This window comes from Manis pentadactyla, chromosome 1 (genome assembly GCF_030020395.1).
Source record: "Manis pentadactyla isolate mManPen7 chromosome 1, mManPen7.hap1, whole genome shotgun sequence".
NCBI lineage: Eukaryota > Metazoa > Chordata > Mammalia > Pholidota > Manidae > Manis > Manis pentadactyla.
Window position 1 is genome coordinate 190010849 of NC_080019.1, and position 26718 is coordinate 190037566.

A 26718-nucleotide genomic window follows, 5' to 3' on the forward strand; every position below is an offset into this window, starting at 1 on the left:
CTCCAGGAGGGAGGCCGGCGTGTCCCAGCCGGTGCTGGGCAAGGTTCTGCAGAGTTCCCGAGAGAGCAGAGCAGCAGGTGCTGGGATTCTGGGTGACTGGCGTGTTTGCGGTGAGCGCAGACCGGGTGTAGGAGTGTCGTAGGCTGTGTGTGTGGGTCAGCTTGGAGGGGAGGGACAGAGCCCCTCATGTGTCCCAGGGTGAGGAGGACAGTCAGTAGACTCTCCAAGGAAGAAGACGTGAGCGCAGGGCACTTGATATGCTCCTGATCCACACCACCACTTCCTGCGCACAGGGTTATCCTCACTGTCTCCTGAAGGTGCTGGTTTGATTCTCACTTTTTAGCTCATTTCTTTAGACCCTGTGAGTTTTGTTGGTCTTTCTAAGGCTGTCCTATAAAATATAAATACCTGGCCCAAGGGAGTGAGTGTAGGGGAGCAGTCAGTACTGAGTGCCTGTTTCAGAAAGAGCTTGGTTCTAGGTGAGTGTTTTAACTGTCTTTTTTATTCTGTATTCTGTATTCTGATGCTTTGACATACGGGGCCTTGCTGGCTGCCCCTCGGGTTAGCCAATCCCTAAGACAGCCAGTAAACAATTGGCCTGTGAGAGAACTTTTCAAATACAAACCAAGCAGCCCAGAGCGCACACCCCGAATTAGCCCCTCTATGGGGCTTTCACACTCTTGGGCCTCCACTCACCTGCTCTAATCCCCCCTGTGCCAGGTATCAGACAACTAGGGTCAGTTCTATGCCTTGAGTCCACTCAAAGTATTCAAACTAGCTAGTCCTGAACCTGCTCACTGGGCCACATCCCCTTCCTTCCCACAGAAACTACAAAAGCTTGTGTCACAGCTCCCCCACCCCTCTGCTTTCTGACAACCTTGGTGCTTCCCCAGGAGGCCCTGCTTGGGGAGGTATGCCCCCATCTAGTGAGATCTGGGGGTAACAAACTATCTTTGCGATGGTAGGTGTCTCCTCATCAGTTGGCCTTCCTGAACCTCCAGTTTTCTGCTGATACACTATGTTTCAGAACAGCTAACACCTGTTGGAAATAGAGGGTGAGGTTTATGGCTTGGTTTATACTCATAATGACGACTGTTATTGGAACCTCAGACTGGGACCTGCAGTCTGAGCCAGCGTGATGTCAGATGTCATGCGTGTTATCTGCGGCTGTTCTGAGGCTGCCAGGAGGCCCTTCTGGCCTGGAGTAGCTGGGGGTGAGCTGGGCGGCGGCTGCCACAGACCCTCTTTGGACAGCTCGTAGGGTTGGCATCTTTGAGCACATCCTCTGCCTTTCTCAGATCCTTTCACAAGGATTAAAGTGCTCCAAAAAGGAGCTAGGACTCAGGGTTCAAGACCAGGAAGGGGCCCACAGAGGAAGGGGCCTTGCCTGTGAGGCCGGAGCAGCCACTGCGGAGGTCAGGTGGCTCGGGGTGGAGTTCGTCTTGCCCGCAGCCTGGCGTCCTTGCCTGCAGCCTGGCGTCCTTGCCCACAGCAGGGTGTCCTTGCCCACAGCCCAGCATCCTTGCCCGCAACAGGGCATCCTTGCCCACAGTCCGGCATCCTTGCCCGCAACAGGGCATCCTTGCCCGCAGCCCGGTGTCCTTGCCCACTCATCCATGAGCCGCCACATGCTTGCTGAGCTCTTAGGATGCTCCTAAGGGGAGTGATGGGGGCCACCTGCCTTTGAGATGCTGGTGGCACACATCATGGACATCAGTGTTTGCTTGCTAACGCTGGAGAACTGGTCCATGGTCACAGGGGGATGTCACCTTGCTAATATTCAGATTAGGGGGTGAAAACCAGAAGAGTTTATTTTCCTTTCTGGATGATGTAACTTCCCTCTTTCAGCATTTTCTTCTAACCCAGTTCTCAACAGGTGTGCATCTGAAACAGCCCCTCTCGGAGGAATGGGTCTTGATGTCATCTCACTGTTTTCCCGAACCATGGATGCCACTGGATCTTTCTCAGCTCTACACAAAGACAGAAACCAACCTCCTCCCCCATTTCTTGTCATTTCCCAGGGTTGGTCATTGCTAGAGTCACATCATACTGGATTCACTAGCTTGGGCTCTTAAAGTTGAAAAAAACATGTTTTAAGGGCTGGAAACATTTAAGTCAGGTCACCCACAAAAGGAAGCTTATAAGCCATGGGGTTTCTCCTTTCCCTCCCTTGTCTTATGTTTCATTTTTCTCAGGCTCCCTGTGACCTGTTGTGGAACAGACCCGAAAAGCTTTGACCTGGGGAATCTGAGCATTTGGATTTGCAGGCGGACATGTGAGGCCTTTCACCCTCTGGCATCACCTCCAATTCCACTAATGGTTTAGTGTTGGTCCCAGACTTGGAATCCATCACAGTCACATGCTTCTCCACAGAAGTGATCAGAAATATAGAATGAGAAACTGAAGGAGATGTAGAGAGGAATGTTATTTTGTGTTTTGTTTCCAACAGAACAAATCCACTTTGCTGACTTTTCAACAAGTTTGAATCCTAGACGGGTGCAGCGTCACACAGACCCTGTGTGCAACCACCCTGGCAGGAAGGTTGCTTTGGAATTGGGCACGAGCCACGCCACTGCTTCCATGTGCACACGGTACCTTCCCTGGAGGACTCTGGTTCTCTTTGGTTGCCACCAGCAGTCACTGTGTTGTTCTTTGCTTTGCACACATAAGCACATCTCTTGCCTAGATAGAATCCAGTTTCACCTCGAGCACAAACACCTTCAATTTTAAGAAGAGCTGTGCGCTCCCTCTGGCTCCGGGGGCCCCGCAGAAAGCCAGGGAAAATGGCCTTGGAGCACGGCCGTCCGGACATGCCCGCTGGTCGGGAGGTCCTCTCCCCAGCAGCCCTCCACCCGCTCCAAGGAATGTGTCTCCGAAGTTGCAAGGGCCCTCTGTTATAATCGCATGATGAAACCAGCTAGAAATCAGGATTTCTGTGCAGGGAGGCTGAGGCAGGAGCCGCAGAGACGCAGCCCTAAACCTCCGGCCACGGACTGCCTTCTTGATGTCTCTGAAGGGGCTGTTTCCAAACGAACCAGCCTGGGTTCAGCTTTGGCCCTATTTGTTTATTTGATGTCTCTAAATAGGAAGGTGACAATGTGGCATGAACGTGATCCAGTTAAGTGTTCTCTATACCTGTTAGGGACGTGCCCCTACCAAGGCTTGGGTGAGTCACGCAGCCCTACTGCCCTCCGATGGCCTCTGTGGCTTTGTGTCTTCCTGGTGACCCTTGAGGAGGAGAAGGGTTTGGGGGAATATTTCATAGTTCACTGGAGTCGCAGTATGCCACATAACAGCACACGGTACTTCATAAGGATTCCATCACTGCGAAGATACTGAAAATGAGTGTAAATCTCTGTGTGAAAGTAGTAAATTAGGACATGATCTGTGTTCATCAGAAAATGTACAGGGCAAGGCCAGTCTGGAAAACCCTGGAAAGTTTGCACAGCAGGTCAACAGCAGGAAGCATTAAACCTGGGAAGGGGGCAGAGACAATGCCAGAGGTGGCTGAGCTGGGGCCCCCATGTTGGGTGGGGGCTGGGAGACTTCCGTCTGGGGAAGAGGTCCTGGTAGCTTGGCTATTGCTTCCCATTCGCACTTACATCCACGGAGTGAGCCATTTGCCCTCTGCCCGTCTCTTGTGCCTGGGAATTCTGTACAGAGCACCTGCAACTCCACTTCTCTGCCTAGGGAGCCAGGACCAGGCTCAGACCTGTGCTGTCTTCTGAGGACTCCAATAATCATTGGCACTAAAAAAGCCAACAAGCAGAGAGGTCCTTCCATCTGGGAAAGAGGAGCAGGAGGATGGGGAGACGTTACATGCAGGAAGCCCTGAATGTCCATCTTTGCTCAGATTTGCCCACAGGAAAAGGACAGGAAACATCTGTATGCCCAGAAGGAAATTTACAGGGAAACCTACTGAGTTTTAAGATTCAGAGCTGTCATGGCCTTTTCTCATTTCCTGTTTGTATCTTGGGTATTTGTAAATCTATCTTATTTTCCCTTCTGCTATTCAATGGTAAGCTTTATGCCTCACAAGATACTTACTCAGCGCTCAATTAATTAATAGGTGGAGGAAAGGATGAAGACAAGGTGAGGAAGTTAACTAAGGAATGGGCTGTCAGTTCTGGAGTGGAGAGAAGCTGGCAGGGGTCTGCACGGGGCCACTGGGGTTCAGGCAGAGGGTGTGCGAGAGGTGACAGGAGATGCAGTTGTGGGTCCATCTTCAGGTACTCATGCCAAGCCTGGGTCCTGGGAGCAGTGTGCAGGTGGCCTTGTCCTCCCCAGGGTTGGGAGTGCCCTCGTGTCTGCAGGGCACACCAGGTCCTCCCGCGCCATCTCATTAGGTGCATTCACACTTGCAAACCTTTCTCAGCTCTTGGTGCGGTATTTTTAGTCTATGGAGGTTCCCCAGGGTTTGAAATATTTACATTGGGCACAGCTCCCCCTTTCTGCTCTTGCCTGTGCATTCTAGCTCTGCTTTTTAATGAAGAGGCAGAGCCCGCTACTGGTTGCTTTATTTTTGCTTGACCATCTTACAGCATCTTTCCCTGGCTGCATGCTTACAGCACAGCCTTCTGCTTTTCTCAGTTAAATGTTTAATTGACTCTGAACCGTGACATGCATTCCTCCATCATGGAGGTGAAATTCGCATTTTAGCTTGCGGTCCTTCAAATGTAAATTTGATTTTTATTAACAGTGAGCTGAGAGCTTCTCCATACCTCACTGATTTACCAATCTTGCAAGAAATTTGTATTTTGCAAAAGTGACAAGTTTACTCCCTTTAATAGGAAGAAACATAAGGTCAGGGAGAAAACCCAGCAACTCACTCTCTCTTTCTCTGTCTCTGTCTGTCTGTCTCTCAGTCCCTGGGGACTAATTGAGCCCTGGATCTTTGTGAGGATTGAAGATCCTCAAGTCACTGGGTGAAGAACAAAAATCCTGTCAAGACTGGTGGTGTGGTGTGAAAGTGACAAGGCAAAAATCCTGAAATATCCTAAATTAAGTGACATAAAGGCCAGAGAATGAGGGAGAGAGACAAGGGAAGGTTGTCAGTCAATAGCCGCAGGCTGCAACTAATCAGAAACTCCATTCCTGTGTAAGGTCATGCTAACAATCACCTAGAAGGTCCCCAGGACCACGGCATCTGCCCTTGCGTGTGACCAGTGTTTGACCGTCATCAACAACCAGTCCACGAGCCTTCTCTGGGGACCAACTGCCTGTACCAGGACTCTCCCCACCTTCCTTATCTGGAGCCAGTGTGAATTTGAAGAACTGTCTTTCCTCGAGACCCCTCCTAGATGTGCCTGTGTCCTGAGTCTGGCAGGCAAGCTGTTTCTGTGAACTGGCCTTGCTGCGGGTGAAACAGAAACCGCCTGTCCCAGGATTCGGTCCTTATCTGGCTGTATCTGGAAGGGCTCAATAAACCCTTTTATTTCAGAGATCTCTCAGTTTCTAGAGTTTTGGATTTCCAAAAGGGAGACGTGTCTTTCTCCTTGATCTCTTTTTGGACCTGGCAAATGAAAAGATGTCCTCACTTGTGGACATAATCATTCGAGCTTTTAAAAACCACCTGTCTGGTGTATGTACCCACTGTCCAGGCAATCTGCTCCAACAAGGTGGGTCTGGGCGAGGAGGAGGCAGCAGATAGTCGCTGTCGAGAGCTTGGACTAAGGCTGTAAGCTATCTCTGCCTGCCTCTCATTTGCTGTGTGACTTGGAGCAAGTCACTATATCTCTCTGAGCCTTAGTTTCCTCATCTACAAAAGAATAATAATAATACCTCCAAATTGTTGTGAGGTGCACTATACAAGATAAGCAGTGAATTTTACCTGAGTTGTGGAGACTCTCAACAAAGAGCAGCTGGATGGCCGCAGCCTCCACACTTCCGGGCTGGTCATCCTTCCCTTCTAGAATGTCCTCTGTCCTCTTCTGCCTGCCCAGATTCTATCCTGCATCTTTAGAAGGCCTCTGAGCATTCGAGCCAGCTTTATTCTCAGGAGTCATTATTGACTTATTGCCTGTCCCGCTCACTGGGTATTTTTCATACTCTGCCTATTGCTTTTCACTTGACCATTTTTGGGGCTTTTATTTGTTATTACTAACTAAATTGAGTGTGAGCCTTATTTCCTCAGCTAGGATGTAATTTCCTAGAGTTCAGTAAATATGTGAATTTTTGTATCCCACCTTCATCCCTTAACTGGATAACCTGAATAGAATTTTGTATCTTTTGCATATCACAGGCTAAATACATAGTTGAGGATAATATCTAAATAATACCTCAAAAATGGTATACCTAATTGATTCTACTGGCACTGTATAAACCTTTTGTAATTTTGAAGCATGTCTAAATCAGGTGCTATACGTATAAATCAGAGAATGCTCAAAACCAGTAATTCAGCAAGTATTACCACCTAGTATATGAGTCAGGTACTGTGTTAGTTTTGGGACATAGGAATGAATAAAACCTTCCAGCAATTCCACTTCTGGGTATTTACACAAAGGAAATGAAATCACTGTCTTGAAAAGGGATTGCGCTCCCACGTTCATTGCACCATTATTTACAATAGCCAAGACATGGAAATACTCTAAGGGCCCATCAATAGCTGAGTGGATAAAGAAGATGTGGTACATATACACAATGGATTATTATTCAACCTTAAGAAAGAAGGAAATCCTGGCATTTGTGACAATGTGGATGCATCTTAATGGAATTTTGCTTAGTGAAATAAGTCACACAGATAAAGACAGATACTGTATGATCTCACTTACATGTGGAATCTAAAAAAAGATACCAAACTCACAGATGCAGAGAACAAGTTGGTAGTTGCCAGAGGTGGGGGGTGGAGGTGGGGAAATGGGTGAAGGTGGTCAAAAGGTACAAATTGCCAGTTATAGGATAAATAAACCCTCAGGATGTAATGTACAGTATGGTGATTATATTAGTTATTTAGAAAAAAAAAGAATAAAACCAGGCACAGATCTTGTCCTCTGAAGCTTGTGGATTTCTGGGAGGTAGTGTGTGACACACATTGGCCGATGTATATACATTGTGATGAGCTTTATGAAGGAAGGGTAGAGAAGGCTATAGACATATGTAAGGGTGGTGGACTCAGTATAGCTTGGGTAGAGAAGGCTTTCTTGATGTTAGAATGGGCATTATCCAGTAAGGAGGGATGGGGAGGGAAAGGCGTTATTGGGCGGAGGGGGCGTAAGCCCTGTGGCTGGGGGGTGGCAGGGTGGTTGGGATGGGAGATGAGGCTAAAGGCAGGGCAGGGCGCACATGTAGGCTGTGGTCATGCCAATCATTCCGCCTTTCCTCCAAAGACAATAGGAAATCTTGGGGGCAGTTTTGAGGAGGAGACAGAAAGGACCTTGTCTGTGTTTTGAAAAGGGCTGCAGTGTGGACAGGGTGCTGGAGTAAGAGTGGATGCAGGCAGAGCGGCTAGAGGCCTCCCTGAAGGTCTGGGCAGGACCTGATGGCAGGAGGATATTACACACCAACCCAAAGGATTCACTGGCAGAGGAGAGGGGGAATATTCAGCAGAAAGAGGGAACTGTTCTCTTAAACAGGTGTTTCAGGGTAAATGACTGCCCTGGCTTGCCTAGGACAGAGAGGCGTTCTGGGACATTGGACTTTCAGTGTGAACACCAGGATAGTTTTGGATAAGTGGGATGGTTGGTCCCCTAAACTGAGAGAGGAGAAGGAGATGAGCTCCACAGCCCAGCAGCAGGAATGGGCTTCTGCAGAGGGGGGCGTCTTCTGTTGCAAGAAGAGGAAAACAAAAGATGAACTGAGATGGAGGAAGGTTCAGAAGGCTTGTCAGGGGGAACTGAGGGGTGCCCATCTCATGTCTCAATTTCCTTTATCAAGTAAGAGATGCGATCATTTGCGGGGGTGGGGGTGAGAGGAGAAAGTTTGAAATGCTCCTTCTGGGGCCTGGGAGATACAGGAGGATTACTGGGCGATACTGAAGGGCCACGTGAGCTGTGTTCCATGAGTTTATAATGATGCCCATTTGCGTGTTGTGTGTGTGTGGGATTGTCCAGCAGAGATCTGCTGTTCAAGTACAGGTCAGAGAAGGTCAATGGTTGGCTTCCTCCAGGGCTGACATTTTTCCAGGTGGTGCAACAATAGCAACAAAATGAGTAAAAAGGGACAGTTTAATGTACTGCCAAGACTTTTGTTGAAATGGTGGATCATGGAACTAAGGCTGGTTAAAGAAAAGAGTGAAGAAAGGAAATGATGATGGGTTCGGGGTAAGATCAATAGATTAAGAGAGTCTGGTAACTTCAAGGCTCCAGCATGGAGACTGTGGTCGAGCTGATGAGTGACCCAGTCATCATCAATGCCAGTGGCACAGAGCTTGAGGGTAGGCAGGGCGCAGGCTTGGCAGCTGTGGCAAGCTGGGACTAAACATGCATTTTCTTAATGGGACAGTTTGACAAAGGAAGGGAGGGATGAAAATACTCAAGGGGGAAGTAGAGGAAATGACTGATGATACAGGCAAGCTTTCTTTCTAAATGTGCTTAAAATAATAAAGCAAATGCACTTAAAGGCTTTAGAAGAATTGCTATAATCAGGTGTTCTTCCATTCTAGGATGGATGTTGTTATGGGTTGACTTGTGTCCCCTAAAATTCATATGCTGAAATCTTATCCCCTAGAACCTCAATATGTGACCTCACTTGGAAATAGGGTCATTGCAGATGTAATTAGTCAAGTTAAAATATGTCATTAGGGTGAACCTTAATCCAACATGACTGCTGTCTTTATAAAAAGGGGAAATTTGACACAGAGACATAGACACACACTGGGAGGAAACCATGTATAGGTGAAGGCAGAGATTGGGGTGATATGTCTATATGCTGAGGAACACCAGAGGTTGCCAGAAAAGTGCCAGAAACGAGGAGAGAAGCCTGGAGCATATTCTCCCTCACCGGGCTCCGGAGGAACCAACACTGCTGACCCCTTGACCCCTGACTTCTGGCCTCCAGACTGTGACACAGTAACTTTCTGTGCAAGCCACCCTGTGTCAGTGCTTCGTTATGGCGGGAGACTGATAGATGTGGGATTATAGACTTCAGGCTGTGTTTGACAGGTTCCCTCTTCCACAGTCCCCTGTACTCTATCTCCATCTCTGGTGTGATTCCAGTTTGGTATCCTGAGCACAAGTACTCTTTTAATTATCCTGCCTTTCTTCTTCTCCTAGGTAACATTTTTCATGCTGAACAGACTACGCTAGATAAGAATATATGACCTGTCATAGATACCAAAATATTTTCCACTGAAATTCAGAGACGCAGATTCGTCATTCTAATAATTTTGAGACAAATCAAGTGAGATGGCTTTGAACGATAACAGACAGTACTCAGAGTATGAAGTAACCCCACCCTGGCACAGACCTGGTGACAGTGGGGTGGCTCAGGCAAGGAGACCCCAAGAGGGACTGGAGCCAGGTGCAAGAGACGTCCAGGCAGGAGTTCTGGCATGGGTGTCCTTGAGCACCTTTCACCACCTGTTACACCCGACATACCGCCTCGCAGGATTTTAGGACCTTACAGGCATGGATGTCAAGCACCGAGCTCAGAGCCTGGTTTGTCAGCTTCCTGTGCATCTGTCCATCTTTTCATTCATTGTTCAGGGGTCAGAGAGCAAACATCAGTGCCACTGAGTCCAAGGCACTGTGAAGGTGCCGGGATGTGGAATGTGCATGAGTCTAAATCCAGCAGAAAATTCTTTGCAAAGTTAGTCTTATTCAAATATACAGTGATTTTCAATCACTGTCCAGATGACTGTTGGCCTCTGAAGGCTCTGGGTTTAGCTCAAAGACCTTCCCTTGATTCTCAGTGATGATCAGGAGTTCTGTCGGCAGTGACTCTCACCCATGGGGCAGTGTATCTTCCTCAAAGATGCTGACCTGGAGCCCAGCTGGCAGCTGGCACTGTATCAAAGAGCAGTTCCATCCTTGCCCTGTGGGGCCTGCTGAGTGGCCAGCGGTGGGAGAGGAGCCCCCGGCCTGCTCCTGGCTGGGGTGCACAGCTGGCTGGGTTTGGGGCCATCAAAATGCAAAGAGAATGTGCTCCCCTTGCTGGCCCCCAGACCTCTGCTGTGGGGGAAATGAGGGTGACTTTGGAATTTTCTGCTCACTGCTAGAAGAGACAGGAAAGAATGGGGTGTGCAGCCCTGGGGGTGTGGGTGGTGATGGCTTCCTTCTGGCCGCAGAGAGAAGGTCCAGGGAGCATGAGGACAGCCCAGTTCTGCTCTGATTGAAGGTCCAGGGGGATAGAGAAGCTGCTCTGGGCCGAGGAGTGCCCCTGCCATCGCCTTCCTACCCAGGGTGAGAAGCCCCAGAGCGCCACCCACCCCAGTCCCCACCCCCAACCAACCCCCAGGTATCAGGGACTGGAGAATGCTTCCCAGTGGTCAGCTCCCAAGGCCTGCACTGGCCAGAGTCGCAGTGTCCGCTGTGTGGCTGCCCAGGGCTCGAGGGGCTGTGACAGCCTAGGAAGCGCCTGCTGGGTGAAGCCACATGCCTCCAAGGGCCCCGCTGGGCTAGTTGAGAGATGGGACAGGAGAGAGTAGGTGTGTTCTGGGGGGCCCCATGGACTGTAGGGGTGGGCCTAGGGAAGGGCCTCTACCATGGGGTAGGGAGCTCCGAGATGGGCAGGGCCTGCCCCGTGTTCCCAGGAAGTGGCCCCAGTTCTCCGCTGGTGGTGGGAGAGCCAGCCCACACTCAGCTGAGAGGATGGGGCCTCTCCTCCTCCTCCTCGTCTTCTCTTCAAAGAATGGACCCAGTGCACTGGCTGGAGTCTGTCTGGGTGACTATAATGGCCCATAGGAGCTCCAGAACTTTTTAGACTTGGTGAAAATCATACTTGTCTAGTTTTGCCACATCATTCCTCATGAAAAGATAGTTACATGAGGTCATCATGTGAAGGCAATTTCTCATAACTGACCCATGTAGGCCACAACCTGGTTTGGAAGGGCCCCTGCAGCATGCCGTGCAGGCTCTGGGGAAGTGGGGGGCACTTTAAATATGTGTTTTAGAACAGTGTCTTCCCCATGAGTGTTTCCTACCACTTGTTTCCAAGTAGTGAATGCGGATTTGAACTCAGATCTGTTTGTCATCCAAGTTCTTTGTACCATGCTGGACTGGACACAAGTTTGAGACTCATCTTTGTAACTTGGGTGTCTTTTCTTAAAATGAGGCTTATGTTCCTGTAAATATTTATGGATTACTTTATTACCCATGGAACAGAATTACTTTGAATGTGGTGGGGGGTAGCCAGGAGACAGAGCTGCCTGCAGGGAGGGCCCAACTAACTGACTTCACAGCAGCCATTGCATGACTGAGACATTCATTTTAGAGATTAAGTGGAAAATAAGGGAGATCAGAGCATCGCAAGCAGATGGCAGGAATGCACAGCAAAGTAAATGGAGAGAAGGAAGCATTTGGTCCCTGAGGACAAGCATGATGTTGCAATTCAGTTTGGATGAGAAAACCGAGATCTCTTGGAAATGTCTTTGCACATGTGCCAGTGTCTCTGTCAAGTTTCTGCTGCTGTGCAGCCGTTTCAATTGGTCCTAAAATATCTGCAGTGCAGAACATTTGGGAAGAGCTTTTCATTTGCTAAAATGTTGCAGCAAGCAGGCAGAAGTGATGTGTCCGTGCAACTTTCTGGTGGTTTGCAAAGCCCCGCAGAAGTGGGTGGTGGCAATAGAGAGATTTTTTTTTTGTCTGCAGACTGGATGGAAAGAGAAAATACACCCAAATGCTGTGCTCATTCCCAAGGGCACGCCAGGCAATGTGAACCCCTGCTGCTGCACTGATGGGAGAGGTCAGTAGGCAGAGGCCCAGAGAATTCTCTGTGGTGCAGAATCCTGCCTGGCGGTGGAGGGACTTCAGAGGCTGTTGCCACAACTTCTGTTACAGACGAAGAAACAGGCAGCGACCACTTGCCACAGGCTGTCCAGCTAGCTAGTGGCACAGCTGGGGGCTCATCTAGGCCCTCCAAATCCCAGCCTGGTCCTCTTTCCATTCTGCAACCCCAAAATATTGAGTATCCATCTAGAAATGTTGTCCCCCACACTTCAAAACCTAAAACTCCTTGTTCTTGTTCCCCAGATGAGTGATTTGTCTTTGGTGTTTGCATTAGCTAGAAGCCAAGCTGGGAACACTCCCAAGTCATTTTTCAAAGGTGATGATGTAGTTTAATATGATGTAGCTTAATAAAGTTTCCCGGCCTCAAATACTCTGATGCTTTGTAAAGGCTTAAATTGGTGAGAACTTACTTCGTGGGCTGCTCAGGCCCCTGGTGGAGCTCAGAGGAAGCATTACAAGCAGTCCCTGGGGTCTGTTTTTTTTTCCAGTCTCTAAACTGCAGCATGATCAGATCACACTGTTCTGTGAGAAAAATGTGTAACCGCAAGGTTGCATTCCTGACCTTGAACTCAACACCCAATAAATCACAGACACGAACCTAGAAGGTGTGACCAAAGGGGGAGAGAATCTGGGAGGGTGAGCTCCGGCTCTCGAGACACTCTCATTGGCAGCCAAGCCATTGTTTTAAGTTGGGTGGGAACAGTGGCCACCTCATTGCAATGCACATGGGGCAGATCTTTGGTGACCCCAAGCACTCCTTGGGGTGTGTGGCCTGCTCTGAGGTGTGGCTGAGATGGGAATGGAACGAGGGAAGCATGAGAAAGAGAAAGAGAGGAATTGGAGAGAGAAAAATGAGAGAAAGGGCTGGAAATGAAGCCCACCGGGAGGCCTAGCTGGGGGTGGGCACCGGGCTAGCCCTCAGCTCCGTGGCACGGCGGGCCTCAAATGAGCGTGTTCCCCAACCTCAGGCTGGAGCCCAGACCTCACTCATAAGCAGCACAGGGATTTGGTGATGCCTCCCTGTTTGCGACTTCAGGATTCCATCTTGTATGCTTTCAGCTGTCCTGGCCTTTCTTGACGGGCAGTGATTCAAAACCTTTCAGAGAACTACCAACGTACCTTCAACTGTGGCAATTCGGCTGTGTGGAGAACTGGAAAAACTGTCCCCCTCTGAAGTGGGTGGTGGCAATAGAGGGACATGTAGGTGCCCTGGGGGAGGAAGCTGGAGGGAATGAGAAATCCCGGAGGCCAAGCGAGGGAACTGGCAGCCATGGTCCAGTGTGCTGCAGGCTGGCTGCTAGGAGACCTCCAAGGGCAGGCACCCCGCCACGCACCAGGCGGCTGCTGTGTGACTCCCAGGGGGCCGGGGCAGCGTCACCCGCGGAGCCTCACCATCCTGGAGCCTTTCCCAGATGCGTGTGCCTGGGTACACCTGCAGTCTCTCGCCCCCATTTACTTCATGATTGTCCCCTTGCTCTTGACCAAGAACATTCCCAGCATCTGTGACCCAAGGCTCAGGAGCCTCTGAGGCCCCAGAGGGTGATGTGAGGTCTCAGTCCAGCAGACACGGCGCCGGCGGACTTTCTGGTGCCGCCGGGCTTCCAGCTCTGCTCCCAGCGGAACCGCAGGTGTCCTGGCCCAGGGTGTGATGTGCTCAAGTCCATGAGCTGTGACGTGGGCTACCAAACGTGATGCCAGCTTTCCTTTGGCCTCCATTGCCTCTTTCATCCCTATTATTGCGACGCAGTGTGCTGGTCCCATGAGGAAAAAACAAAGACTTCTGGACGGAAGTGCTTTGCCACTCACGCAGCAAACATGCGAAGCTCCATGCCTCCTCGGCTTCCTGTGTTGGAAGTATTTGGGGTTGGCAGAAGGTTGCCGGGAGATTCCCTCTCTGCATGGCCGCCATCCTCAGAAAGAGCAAGATTGTTGGCCAGCCTACTGTGCACCAGGTACTGGCCCTGGGAATCAGGCCCTTTGCCTTTATTAACCTGCTGACCCCAGTGAGTCCTGTCTTTCCACGGTTGGGTGTCTCAGTCTGTGGATCAGTTGCATGATTTTAAGAACCGGAAGGAGAAATTGTCCACATTTAGCAGATCATTATACAGTTGAGCCTTGAACTATGTGGGGGTTACAGATGCCAATGCCATGCATGCAGTTGAAACTCCGCATATAACATTTGATTCCCCAAAACTTAACTACTAAGAGCCTGCTGATGACCAGAAGCCTTTCCAATAACATAAACAGTAGATAACATCATATTTGTATGATATATATATATATTATATACTATTCTTACAATAATATGAGAGAAAGGAGAATTTTTCAAATTGTCACAAATCTCCAAATAATTTTTTAATGTTTATTGAAAAAATCTGTGTATAAGTGGACCCATGCCATTCAAACCCATGTTGTTCAAGGGTCAACTATAATGTCTTTGGGAGAAAGTAACATATCACAGGTATGAGAGTGTTTCAGAGTTTCTCCAACATTATTCAGATGTATAGGGGAAACATTTTCATTATCTTTTGCCAAAATTTTATTGAATACCCTATTCAACTTTTCCTTGGCAAATATCTATTGAAATTGATATTTCTATTTTTCTAATTTTTTTTGAAAATATCAGGCTGTAAGAGATGCCTCTAACTAGAAGAGTGGAATAATGAAAAGGTGTTTGATGCATCTTGATAAAGGCCCCCACCCTCTTTTGCATAATTTATTGAAATTGAGAATATGGTTGACTCTAATGACTAGTAACAGATCCTTTAGTAAGCCAGCTGGTTTCTAATGATTTACTTTCAACAAACTAAAACAGGACCTAATTTATTTATCAGCTTATGGGTCACGTAAAATAATTGTTGATTAGTCAACATAAGATTTTTAAGACAAATGACACCAAGTAAGTTCACAGCACTGAGTGATGTGTTATGTTGGTGCTCATTCTATTCCCTTTTATGTACTTATAGGAAAAATGTTTATCAGTACCCATATTAAATTAATAAAAAATTGGAATGGAATAATGCTGATCCCTGTCACAGTCTATCCATAAATAACATTAATCTACAGCTACATGTAAAAAATAGAAAGTCCTCCCATGTTCTAAGAGATGTATATCTAATAAAAATTTGCTATTTGTTCTTAATAAGTGTTTACCCAAAATTCACATATTTATATTTTGACCATTTGTGATCTACTTATGTTTTAATGATAACTGTCTAGAAGAAAACAGTTTAATCCTTACAGTTTTATGATCAGAGGAATTTTTTAAACATTAAGTATATATACATATTCTTGTATATATACATATCAGAAGAGGTCTGATATTGGGAGCAAAAGATTTTGAAGCATAAAAATGTAACACATTCGGGTAACATTCTGTGAAATGAAAATATAAGTTTTAAGAAAATAAAGGGCTCTGTAAAATTTAAAGAAAATCTTGTCTTTTTTTAAAATGGTTCATGATGAGCATTGAATTACTAGATATTTATATTCTATGGGATGTATTTAAATAGATTATATAATCACTTTATAGTTAACATTTACAAGAAGCCAAAAAATCTTTTGCAATTACTTAAACTTCTGATAAAAATTTCAGATGTTAAATTAAAACTGTCTGAGAGGCCTAATAGTTTGCCAAAATTTTTAAGGTGTATGTGACCAAAAATGCTGAATAAAGTTTCCTTAGACGACTGACAGAGTACTCAACTAATTCTTTGGTAAAAAGATAAAGATGGCCCTACTGAATTTTTAAAAAATCCAACTACATTCTGCTTATAAGAGCCATTCCTAGAACAGAAGAACACAGGAAGTTTGAGGAAAAATAATAGGAAGAGATGTAACAGGCAACTAGTAATCAAAGAACTTGTGGAACTATGTTATTAGGGGGCAAAATGGATTAAGGCAAAAATTAGTGTGAGAGGTGAAAGGGTCACTTCATAATGAGAAAAGGTTCTACTCACCAGAAGATAGAAAACTGCTAAATTTACATATATCTAATAACATAGTTTGAAAATAGAACAAGAAATGGACACACCAACAATGGTAATAAAGGCCCTATCAGGAACTGTCAGATTAAACAGGTAAGAACTCAATAAGAATACATGTATACTTACAAAAAACACAATTATCAAGCCCAGCAACATGAACGCATGTCTAATACAGTGTCTGACGGCTGGGGTTGCCTTCTTTCTAAGCATATACAGAAGATTTCTTAAATTGACCATGTACAAAGTTAGCAAAAAAGACTTGACGAATTTCAAAGAAACTAGCATTCAGTTCACATTCTCCAGTCATTATGAAATGAAATAAAAAATCAGTAACAAAGAACACTGACAAAAGGCCATACTTTCAGAAATAAAGACACATCTAAATAATTTATAATTTAGTTAATAGTCCAAGATCTCAGAACTGGATAACTCCTGGAATTGAACAATAATTTAAAAACATATCAAAATGTGTGGGATGAAACTAAAGGGACTCTTAGAAAATTAACCCAAAATTACATTAGAAAAGAAAATGAAGAGAGAAAATTAATGAGTGAAATGCCTATTTAGAAAAATTAAAGGGAAAATGTAAAACAAATAATCCAAAGAGAAGGATATAAAGAGAGCAGAAAGATGAGAGCAGAAAGTAATGAAATAAGAACAATCATGTAATGGGAAGGAGATAAACTGAGTCTCTGAAGGCTAATAAAATCGACCAACCCCTAATGAGATTAACACAAAGAAAAGAAAGATAATTCAAATGAAAGTGTTAGGAATTATAAAGTGCACACACTAAAAGATGTAGTAGAGATATAAAAATATCACAAGAAATATTTGAATTTTCACTGGTAAATTTGAAAATTTAAATGAAATGGACAAGTTTAGTAGTTAAAAGATTTCATGAAAAGAAAATACTATGGAAAACAACAGTTTTACTGTGGGTTAAGCCCACAGTAAGGGATAGATAACTCTAATCATACAGACACTGGGAAAAGGAGGAATACTCCTTTTAGGGGTCAGTTTAGTCATCTGTTGAATGGGATGACAACAGTACAAATCTCATGGGGTCCTGGTAATAATTAGAGGTAATGAATGATCGTCACTTGAGGAAACATGCATTAAATAAACGGTAACTATTCTCATTATTATGGATCATGGAGCAATATAACAGGGTGTTAACAGGAGGAGGCTGTTCCCGAGAGAGCCTAGCAGACACAAGGCAGTCCCTGGTAAGGGGAGGTCTGTAATCATGCAGAGGTCATTTCTCCAGGGCAGAGGTAATCATTACTTATTTGTTTTACAACAATCCTTTAGCGATTGGCAGGATGCAGACAAAGCTCTTGGGAGTCAGAAGTGGTTCTGAATTGTAAAGGGAAACAGCAAATCAGGTGGGAAGGTGCTTCTTACTTATTCCACCTAATTTCATGGGGGTGGATGGGTAGTGTGGGCCTCACACTGGTTAGAATTAGAGCAGGGATTCAAACGGTGCCGTCTGCGAGTATGAACCCCTCCTGCCTCTTTCTATGGTTCAACGAAGGGAGGAACAAGACTAAAACGGTTTTAGGTGAATGCAAGTGTCAGTTGGGTGAAATCATTCATCCATCCAACAAGTATCGAGAACAACTTGAACTTCAAAGTTATTGCCTTTCAGTGAGTTAGGTATATCTAAGAATCAGAATATTCTGACAAAGTTGGACAGCATTTGAGGTGATGTGTGAACTTATGCTGAAGGTTTGGTGGGTTAGTTATTCAGAAAAAGGAAGTGTCAGACGTGGCTAGGGAAGGTTTGCTGGGGGACACAGGAGTTCAGTACGGAGACTGGATCAGATGTGGTGGAAGGAGGCAAAGACTTCGCTAGTGGCTTTTTATGAGTGGTCTTATTTTATACCCACATCCACATGGACATCCCTGAGAGCAGGATGTTATTACTTGCATTTTGCATGTAGGAAGACTGGCCTGCACAGGCCAAGTGGTTCTCTGCAAACCACAGCCAGGAGTGGAGGGAATCTAACCCAGCATGGGGGCTCCGAGGAGAGGAGAGGAGATGGGCAACAAAGGACAGATCTGGGAACAGGCAGGCTCAGCTTCGGTTGACCCAAGAGCCCCCTAGGTCCTGGCTTCCTGTTGAGTCAAGCCAAGACCCTATCCAGAGTCTCTGGCCTACCTTAGGCTGGGCTGGGTCCTCATGTCTTGGAAAGGACAGCATGGCTTCAGGGCTGCTACGTAACAAGGGGAATGGGCTGCTCAGAAGGCTGCAGGGACATCCTTCACCATTGCTGTGTTGTCCCAACAGGTCACCCCACCTCTCATTTGTGAAGTGGGAATACGAGGCTAGTGCCTCTTTCATCGACTTCCCTTATGAATCAGTGAGACTGTAGGCAACGCATCCAGCCGGGGCTGGGTGGGTGCCGGTAAATGTTCGCTCCTTCTGGGTCACCCCTTGTGCCTCCAGGTCAGGGCTCCTTAACCATATACCATGGACACTTTGGGCTGCATAAATCTTGGCACCCGGTAGCTCATTCCTGTCAGTACACAGAGCCACACCCAGCCTGTCTGGACCAGGGGGTCCAGCTCAGCCCCCAGCCAGCCCCCAGATCCCGGGAGGAGGAGGGCAGAGGGCTCGGTGGAACTCAACGGGAAGCAGGAGTAAGAGCTCTGGGATCCACACTGTAAGGAGGTTGAGCAACATCCCTGCCTCCACCCAGCAGCCCTCACTCCCCTTTGTGACAACTACATTGTCCCCAAATATGGCCAAAGGTCTCTAGAAGACAAATTTGCCCTGACTGAGAATCATTGTTCCCTCTCGTGCAGTTGGGACAGGGCCAAGCTGGGCTGGAGCACAGAGAGGGAGCACACCTGCCAGGACGGTGGCCCTCACCCCTGAATGCACAGAGACAGGCGGGGGCTTTGCAAAAGAACTGGTGCCTGGGCTGCACCCTGAGATCCATCATGATGTCCCTGCTTGTGGGTGGTATTTGATCAAAGCTCCCCACATGTGGCCATAGCTGAGAACCACTGGAGACAGGCTCCTAGTGGCCTGGAGTCCACACTTCTGGTGGTCTGACCGCAGCTGCAGGTGTGTTGGCAGTTCTGTGCATGCAGAAACCATGGTGGGCCCTACTGCCGTAAGATGCTCCTGAGGCCGGGAGCCGGTGCCGAGGTGCTGCTTCCTCCTCCGCCTGCCCTGCTTCTCCCCTGGGAGCGGCTCCTGGAGCTCATTCGTCCTCCCTCCTGGAGCTACAGTCTTCGTGCTCTCTGGCACAGGATTCATCTCCTAGCCTCAGAAAGGAGGGTGTGCTCAGAGCAGCCGTTTCCTGGTTCAAGGGCTGGGACCGCTCGTTTCTGTGGTTGGACCCCACTCACTCATCACACTCCTGTTATGGGCTGGATGCCGTGCTGGGCACGGGGATGTGGGATGGGTTAGACATGAGGACACAGACACTGATGTGCACAGTAACCAGGAAGATGAGTGCATTTAATTCTAGAGATGTGTTCAGGGCTAGAGGAAGCAGAGAGGAGGGAGGAATCCCAACATTCACATGTGGGAGCAATGCAGGGAAGTCTTCAAGAAAGATGGGCTTTGATGGTTGAATAGGAGTTCACCAGGTGGATCCGTGGAGGCAAAAAGGGAAAGACATTCTCTCTGGGACTTGTCCCAGCTACACACTGGAGATATCTGGAGGTGCCCTGGAAGGTGGCTGGGGAGCAGGGCATACCTGTCTGCTTTCATAGTGTGACTTTCAGGCTTGTGGGTTCCCTTTGGTGCAACAGCATATTCCACCCGTGAACCTACCTCCCCTCAAGCTACGGACATGGAAAACACACCATTCTGGAGTGTGAAGTGAGGGAGGACCCCCTAGGTGCTCCCTGTGTCCAGGCACAGACTGGGAAGCTTGCTGACATCTCTCCCACCTCCAGCCCAACCTGCTCCAGCCTGTCTCTCACCTGAGTTACTGCAGAAGGCCTTTCCCCACCAGCTGCTGTCCACACATAGGTGACCAATTGGTCAGGCTTGCCCATAGTTCTCCAGATTCAGCACTGAGTGTCCCACCACATTCTGGGAACACCCTCAGACCCAGGAACACCAGGACATTGGTCATCCTAGCTTACACACCAGCCAGATGATCCTTTTAAAATGCGAGTAACATCTTGCCACTCCTTGCTCGACGCCCTCCATGGCTCCCATCTCAGTCAAAAGCCAGAAGCAGCCCACGGTGGCTCCCAGAGCTGGTGGGGTCTCGCTCTCTGCAGCCCCGCACTCCTTGCCAGCCCCATGGGCCTCCTGACCTGTCTCCAAGCTGCCTTTCATCCCGACGCCTTTGCACCCTTGTTCTTTATGCCTGAAACACTCCCCCCCCCGCTATCTCTGTGACTCACACTCTCCTCGTCCAGCTTGCTCTAGAGATGCCTGCCCTAACTCCCGTGATCCCCACATGCTGCTCCCGCGCCCCCTCGCTTTCCCCCTGGGCATGGCGCACCCCGATGAAAGTGCCTTCTGGCTTAGCCTCTCTGCCACTCACTGGCACATAAGTAAACACATGAAAGCGGGGGCCCCGTTTGCTCACTGCCATGTCCCTGCTGCCTACAACACTGCCTGGTATGTGCTCAGTTAATGACCAGTGAATGAATGCACAAACTCAGGACAACTTGCTCAGGCAGGGTGTCTGAGGAGAGGCAAGCGCTTCTTTTCCCAGACAGCCCTCCCTCAATCCCCAGCCTGCCAGGTGGGCTCAGTGGCCCTGATCAGGGCCCCCGTGGTGCGCTGGGTGTAACTCTTGGCTGGTCTTTGCACCACTTTCTACGTGCTCGCTTGGGCTGAGCCCGTGTGCCAGGAGCTGTTTGGTTTGCTGTTGTTACTGTGTCTAGGTGCTCAGTAAACGTTTGCACCAACGGGCGTGCAAACCCCGAAGTCCTTTCCATTTGTCTGGCGTTTCAGGGATGCTGTATATACCTCAGAGATTTAAATGCTGCACAGATTGAACCTCAGAGAGGAGGGAGTAAAGTTAGGGGGTGTTTCTCAGCTAGTGGCCGCGCTGTTACAGGGAAACTTCCCGTCTGACCCGCACACCGAGTCCGCGCTGTGCGGCCGATGCACCGCTAGGTGGCGCTCGCGCTCGTGTGACGTTCAGGGCTGGTCAGACAGCCCAGGTCGCTCTCTGGTCTCTGCTGACAGCGCTGGGGAAGAGCTCCGGCCGTCCCCGCGGACTGTCATCGCGAAGCGCGGTGACCACTTCAGCTGTGAGGTGCGCCTTAGTACTTGGGTGCCTCCGCTCTGCCCCAACTGGGCAGAAGTTTCGAGAGGGTGTGGGATCAGAGCGGATGTCTGGACCGAGCTGACCACTAGCTTCTGACCCTGGAGGCTGCCGTAGGGTCCTTCCTTCTGGAAGGAAGATCAAACCCTTACGCAGACTCTTACTCATGACAAACTATTTGAAGGTCCACGCCTGATCAGTCTGTCTCTGTCACCCCCGATGCCAAAGGCCTATTGCTAGAGCCATCTTTGGGCCGAATGCCTTGCAGTCCCCCTGTCCGTGGGCACCCACTCACCCTGCTGGCGCGTTTGTCAGATCTCCTAACTGCTCCGGGCCCTTGGCCCCTCACGTGAGGTGCCCGGGCCCAGCAGCGCCAGCCTCCCCTGGCAGCTGGCTGGAAATGCAGAACTCAGATCTGTGTATCAGAGCCTGCATTTTAGTACCATGTCCTGGTGTTCTTTGGGGCCTGAAAGCTTGGCCAGTGCTGGCAAAGGATGGATGGGAGGGCCCGTGGTCTGAGGGCACCAAGCAAGGTCTGTGAGGCCCAGGCCTGGGGACCTGACTGTGGATCAGAGGCTGAGAGGGAGCCCTATGGGGTCTTCTCCGGGAGATGGTCCTGCCATGGGTCAAGTGTGTGTCTGTGACCTCAAGGCACAGCCGGTTGGGAGGCAAGATCGGCTCCAAGCTCCTGAGGGTGGGGTGGGCCCTGCCCCCTGCCCCCTGCCCCCTGCCCCCTGCCCCCTGCCCTTTGCTCGCCATGTTCACTGCTCGGAGCCTATGCGGGTAAATCTTTGTGGAATGAAGCGTGAACGCAGACAGCCAATCCCAGTGCCCGGTGGGGTGGAGCGGAGCGTGAGGGCTGTGGCATGTTCCCTGGTGCTGGGCAGCTGGGCCTTCCTGAGGGTGCTGGCATGCTGGTGAAGGGGCTGTGCCCGCAGTGGCCCGCTGGGGACTCACAAGTGACTGAAGAAAGTAATGGGAAAGCAGAGGGGCGGATGTCCCTGCCGGAGCCGTGGTTCTCAGCAGGCAACTCTGTCCCTCCGGGGACACTGGCCACGTCTAGAGACTCTTGTGAGTGCAACAGCTGGAGAGGGTGGCTGCTGGCAGCTAGAGGGCAGAGCGAGGGAGGCTGCTGGGGAACACCCTACGAGGCACAGGACGGCCCCACAGCAAAGAAGCCCCGAGAGGCAGTGGTGCTGAGGTTGAAGAGCCGTGTGAGAAAGCAGAGGGTTGCTGCACCCCCTGCATGACCCCCAGTTCTGGGGCCTGGGGCCTTGTCAGGGGTGACCGCAGCTCTGTCCCAGCTGACTGTGAGGACAGGATTCCTGGCCAGGCTGAGGCTGCACTCAGGAGCTCTAACTGTCCAGGGGCAGAAACCCGTGATAGGTTCACACACCTCTCCCCAGATGCTAGGTGCTGGCACTTGGACTATTGCCTCTGACTGCAGGACCCGTTCCTTCTGTGGCTTAAGGCAAGCCTGGCCTGCGGCAGTGTGACAGGCTGGGGGTGGGGAGGGGAAGGACTGTGATCACAGCCCCAGAGAGGATGGCTTTCCACGCAATGACTCAGGGCTAGGTGCGGGCCCCCACCCATCCTTATCTTGCTGACACGGGGCGTGTGCAGCCCCTCTGTCCCATCCAGATAGCAACTTGGCTAAGAGAGTTTATTTTTAATCCTTTGGGGGAAAGACAATAAAAGCAATCTCAATGGCTAAGAGAGTTTATTTTTAATCCTTTGGGGGAAAGACAATAAAAGCAATCTCAAAGAGCTTTATTTTGCTCAAGAGAACCAAATCTTTGGGTTTGCAAAATAGTGGTGGTTTTACTAGCCCCTTTCTTCCTCCTGCCCTTTTGTTGTCTGTGTTGCAAATCTGTGCTTTGTCTTTCATATGGTGTTACCATGATTAGTCTATTTTCCATAATATTTTTCTTTAGTACATTTATCCAGAATCTATAGTTAATCTTATTTTTATCTGAGTATGATAGCCCATGAGATTAGGAATGGTATCTCTCCACCCATCCATCCACCCACCTACTACCCATAGACCAACCCACCCAACCATCCAACCATCCATCCACTCATCTGTCTACCTACCCATTCACCTGTTCATCCACCCATTCATCTCCTCACCCACCCAGCCAGCAATCCATCCATTCATCTGCTCATCCACTACGTATCAGCAAACAATTGGAGTGCCTGCTGCCTGCCCAGCCCACAGGTCTTCCTCTTATGGAGATATCCTTCTAGTAGAGGCTGGAAATTCAGAATACAAAGTGTTAAATGCAATTTGGCTGGTATATACCAAAGTTCTGTGGGATCAGAGAGAAGCTGCTGGCTAACTTGTGGGGTACATAGGAAGGTCTTGAAGAGGAGGGGTCTCAAGGAGGTCAATCCTTGGAGAATGAGTGGGAAGCATTGGGACCAAGCATTTACCTAGAGGAAGCAGCTAGTGAGAGGCTCGTTGGGCTGAGGAAGGGATAGCTGAAGAGACGGTAGGGGAAAGGGATGAACCGGGGCAGGTAAGTTTGGTCTATATTGTGAACAGTCTTCGATGACATACCAAGGACTTTGCATTGACTCTTGCAGATAGTGGGGGGCTATTGAAAATCTGAAGGGGTGAATGTGTGGTCAGCATTGTGTTTTAGATAAATGCCTTTGGGAGCAGTAATGGTTGGTTGGGAACTGTGGTTTCTCCACAGCAAAATTACAGAGAGGAGGAGACGCACTCTTGTGTCTTAAAATTCTCTGGGAGGTTTAGAAACCTCTCTTCTGGGGTCCTAGGCTTGTTGTACAATTCCTGGCAATACCCAGAAAGCCTCCATAATAGGCAGTGGTGCCTGGCCCTTGAAGGGAGGACTATGTCCAGCACAAAGTTCTGTACATATGGTTGAGAGACCCATGTTTTCCAGTAAACTCAGGGATCATGACCCTCCAGCACCTTTCACCTGTCCCCCCCGCCCCATACCTGAAGCTCTGTAACTACTCCAGTCTCCAAGATCTACTGTACAGCGCAGAGCCTACAGTTAACAATACTGCATTCTATACTTAAACACTTGCCAAGAGGGTAGATCTAAGAGGTATCGCACTGCCTAAGCCCCAGAACAGCTGACCAGCCAGCTCTGGGCTGCATCTGGCCATCATCAAAACCTGGGGGATCCATACTGTGATGGCTCATTGTATGCGTCAACTTGACTGGGCCCTGGGGAGCCCAGATATGTGGTCAAACATTATTCTGGGTTGGTGAGGGTGTTTCTGGGTAAGATTAATATTTGAATTGTAGACTGAGTAAAGCAGAGTGTCTGGTCCAATCCATTGAACAGAAAGGCCTGGACAGAACAGAAAGGTGGAGGAAGGGAGCATTTGTTCCCCCTGCCTGACTGTCCTCAAGTGTAGACATTGGTCTTCTATCTTTGGACTTGGATTTGGACTGGAATTATGCTACTGATTCTCCTGGGTCTCCAGCTTGCTGACTGCAGATTTTGGGTCTTCTCAGCCTCCATTATCATGTGAGCCAATTCCTTATAATACATTTCTTTATTTATGTTTTTATATCTATATCTATCTCCAACCCCTAGAGCTGACGGCATGGTTTCTAACAAATCTTCAGGAATCTCTTAGGTATCAAGGAGTTCAGACCATATGGCCCCAGTCAGAAGTAACAATGCCAAGGCCCACATGCCCTCAGTTCTCTAACTCTCCAAGGGTAGAGAGTTCTCATGCTTTACCTTTCTTGGCATTTTTGATTTGATGCCGACAACATGAGACTCTCAGATTGGGAGAGGGAATTCCCGAGGCGTAGGCATGGCTGATGTGATCCAATGAATCGAGAAGATCGAGAAATAGCTGGATGGTAACTGCTAACTCACTAAGCTTCTCTTCATCTTCTCTGGATAGTTCTTGTGTGGGTTTCAGTCTGAGAGGAGAGTGACATGCTTATTGGTGAATGAGCACAGGATCTGTCCTGGGCCGAATGTAAACTGTGGTTTGATCAGGAGCCCCGGCAGGTGTGTGCATGTCCTGCTGGCTTCCCTTTGGTCTGTGCTGACGGCTTGCTTCCTGAGGACTGTCTGCCCTGAGTCAGATTCTTCATACGTTTTTTTCTTTCCAAAAGGAAAAACAAGAGTAATATTTTCTCATCTGGCTGTTCATTAGACTTTCTCTCTGTGAATGTATATGTGGCTGGCGAATTATGCTAGGAGAGTTACCCACAACAAAAACAACAGATGAGAAGAGGGGGGCAAGGGGAGTGACCCAAACCCAAAGTTTCTGGAAGGTCTGGGCTCTGGCAGCCACCTTGATCCACAAAGAACACCCACCATGGGGTTCTTGTGCAGTTTGGTGTCAGGGTATGGGAAGTGGCCTTGGATACTACTGAAGGGCATGTGCTCTGCTTCTTTATGAAGGGGAGAGAGGTCTGGTATGTCCACATGCTGCGGGTGGCCTTGGCCTGCCACATTACTGTCCTGAAGGTTCCTTCATTCCACAAATACAATTTGTTCCAGTGGTCTCTGAGGACACAGCAGACCATGAGGGTTAATTGGAGGGATGGTGTATTAGTTTCCTGTGGCTGCTGTAACAAATTTCCACAAACTGGGTGGCTTAAAATGGCAGAAATGTACTTCCTCCTTCTGGAGGCCAGAAGTCAGAAATCAAGTTATCAGCAGGGCTGCGTACCCTCTGAAGGCTCTGGGGGGAATCCTTCCTGCCCCCCCAGCTGCTGGTGCTCCCTGACTATTGGCTGCATCCTCCCGTCTCTGCCTCTGTCTTCACGGGGACTACTTTCTGTGTCAGTGTCTTCTCTTTTGTCCCTTATAAGGGTCCTTGTCACAGGACTTAGGGACCAGCTGGGTAACCCAGGATGATTTCACCATGAGATCCTTGATTATACCTGCAAAGACCCTTGTTCCAATACAGTCACGTTCAGTCTGGGGCTTAGGACCTGAGCATGTCTTTCTGGAGGCCATCCATCAACCCACTACAGATGGGTCAGTGCCCGAGCATTGAGCAGAGTGGCCCTTGGTTGACCTAAGAACTACTGAAGGATGCTCCACCCACCCCCAGGCTGCCGGGGATGTGCTATAAGCCCAGCAGGTTACATGAGCTCTGGGGTGATGGGGAACAAACGCAGGGCTGCCTCAGAAAGCAGCAGGCCCCCAGGAATGGTGCTTGGCCAAATCAGAGCTCTGACACTCAGACACGCCTTTGTTTTCCCAAGTAGATCCAGCTTGCTCCCACCCACTGCTCTCAGTCTCTGGCACCCAGCGAGGGGAGCATTCCTGGAAAAGCATGTCCCCTGAATCATATTACCACCCTGCTTTACATTATAATTTCTTCAGCTGTGTATTTCCAGAGATGAGGGGGAATTTGGCTACAAGATATCACCAAAAACTCACACATAAGCACAAAACAAGCCTGAAAAAAAAATCATATTTGCAGAAAAAGATGGAGCCAGTGTTTTAAATGTGGATTCCCTGGTAACAGAAATGGCTGTGGACACCAGTGCCATGTGGCAGTTGAGAAACCCCTGCTCCTGGAGGGGTTTTCAAGGCTCCTGCTTTTTAAAAACAGCATTTATAGGGAGTAGTTTTGAATAAATCCTTC

At 48.8% G+C, this 26718-nt stretch overlaps 1 protein-coding gene and 1 pseudogene across 1 annotated transcript in view; both read right to left on the bottom strand.

The window, feature by feature from the left end:
- Positions 1-26718, bottom strand: part of KCNJ6 (potassium inwardly rectifying channel subfamily J member 6) — a 251414-nt gene that overhangs the window by 25763 nt on the left and 198933 nt on the right. The window lies entirely within an intron of this gene.
- Positions 2357-2812, bottom strand: LOC118919365 (60S ribosomal protein L35a-like; annotated as a pseudogene).